Here is a 1,912-nt window from a genome sequence, read left to right on the forward strand (position 1 = left end):
ATCAAGCTCTGGATCAAGAAGCCTTTGTCTGCCAAAATCATGTCTCCAGACATGAACATCTTCTCAAACCCTGACTTCTGGACAATGGCTTTGTCTGACACAGATCCTGGATACAGATCACTGCAGTATGTTATCACAGGATTAGGTGCAACTCCCAGGAGTAGCTTGAAGGAGTGCATTGAACTGTACAGTAGGTTTGCTGCTTCAGATCCATCGGACTTGGAGTAGCAACTTCTATGTCAGTACAGTCAGTGACCATCCTGCAGTTTCTGCTGGACGCCGGAAAAGACGCAGGCAAGCACGTTTGGTTCTTCTTCCGACTTGGAACAGTCTTCATGAGGCTAATGAAAAAAAGCTTGTGGATCACGTGAATGAAAGCAATGGTAACATTGCTGACAGTGCTTGCACTACAATGGAATAGTTGAGCCAGGTGCAAGTTGGTGTAGCAGTGACCCACCTTCATAAGCGCCATAAACACTTGATCCTCAAATGACAGCATCTCGACCCTCCACTTGGCAAAGTAGAAAACGCAGTCCATGTAACGTTCCAAGTATTCAACAACGATGTTGAATATGTCTTTGTCCGGAAGTCCTGTTTCCATCCTATGTACTTTATCAGACAGCTGTGATGCTGAATACCTGTTGCAGGTATACAGCTGATTCTCCTGTAGAATCTTCAACTGCACTAATGTTTCCTCAAGATGCACCTCAGTGAGAACATTCTGCAACTGTGCAGACAGCAGCCTCCTACATTCTTCAGTGGCTGAGGGGCCTGGATCTTCCTCTTCTGTCATGGTGGATGAGTCAATTTTCCTCTTCTGTCATGGTGGATGAGTCAATCTTACTTTTCTGTCATGGTGGATGAGTCAATCTTCCTCTTCTGTCATGGTGGATGAGTCTGGATCTTCCTCTTCTGTCATGGTGGATGAGTCTGGATCTTCCTCTTCTGTCATGGTGGATGAGTCTGGATCTTCCTCTTCTGCCATGGTGGATGAGTCTGGATCTGCCTCTTCTGTCATGGTGGATGAGTCTGGATCTTCCTCTTCTGTCATGGTGGATGAGTCAATATTCCTCTTCTGTCATGGTGGATGAGTCTGGATCTTCCTCTTCTGTCATGGTGGATGAGTCTGGATCTTCCTCTTCTGTCATGGTGGATGAGTCAATATTCCTCTTCTGTCATGGTGGATGAGTCTGGATCTTCCTCTTCTGTCATGGTGGATGAGTCAATATTCCTCTTCTGTCATGGTGGATGAGTCTGGATCTTCCTCTTCTGTCATGGTGGATGAGTCAATCTTCCTCTTCTGTCATGGTGGATGAGTCTGGATCTTCCTCTTCTGTCATGGTGGATGAGTCAATATTCCTCTTCTGTCATGGTGGATGAGTCAATCTTCCTCTTCTGTCATGGTGGATGAGTCTGGATCTTCCTCTTCTGTCATGGTGGATGAGTCTGGATCTTCCTCTTCTGCCATGGTGGATGAGTCTGGATCTTCCTCTTCTGTCATGGTGGATGAGTCTGGATCTTCCTCTTCTGCCATGGTGGATGAGTCTGGATCTTCCTCTTCTGCCATGGTGGATGAGCTACCTTTTCTGAAAAATACAGGACCATTTCTCTTTCCCACCAGAAAATGGCAGATGCAGAACTGTGTTGTCACTGGGTTTCCGGTCCGCCCGTCTTAAAGGTTGATTACTAAAATGGTAACATCTATATTTAAATACCATAACCCACAGACTTGACTATAGTAACGATAAAATAGGAGGGGCTTTGGTCTATCTGCACATCAAAAATCCTAGTGATAGGAGGATCGTCTGAAATTGACATACAGGGATGTAACATAAGGACTGGCCAGTAGAGCACGATTTCTACATTCAGGTCCTAAATCGATGTTTGTAAAGTTAAAACTTCACTGCTGTCT

The 1,912-nt window shown here is 45.3% G+C and overlaps 1 pseudogene across 1 annotated transcript; it reads left to right on the top strand.

The window, feature by feature from the left end:
- The first annotated feature begins 798 nt into the window (after positions 1–798).
- Positions 799–1,676, top strand: LOC311119442 (annotated as a pseudogene). Its single transcript has 2 exons — positions 799–1,510; positions 1,622–1,676. The product of its transcript is annotated as an uncharacterized misc_RNA (transcript).
- Positions 1,677–1,912: the final 236 nt, after the last annotated feature.

Source organism: Coregonus lavaretus (genome assembly GCF_964263955.1).
Source record: "Coregonus lavaretus genome assembly, contig: HAP1_SCAFFOLD_755, whole genome shotgun sequence".
In the NCBI taxonomy this organism is placed as follows: domain Eukaryota; kingdom Metazoa; phylum Chordata; class Actinopteri; order Salmoniformes; family Salmonidae; genus Coregonus; species Coregonus lavaretus.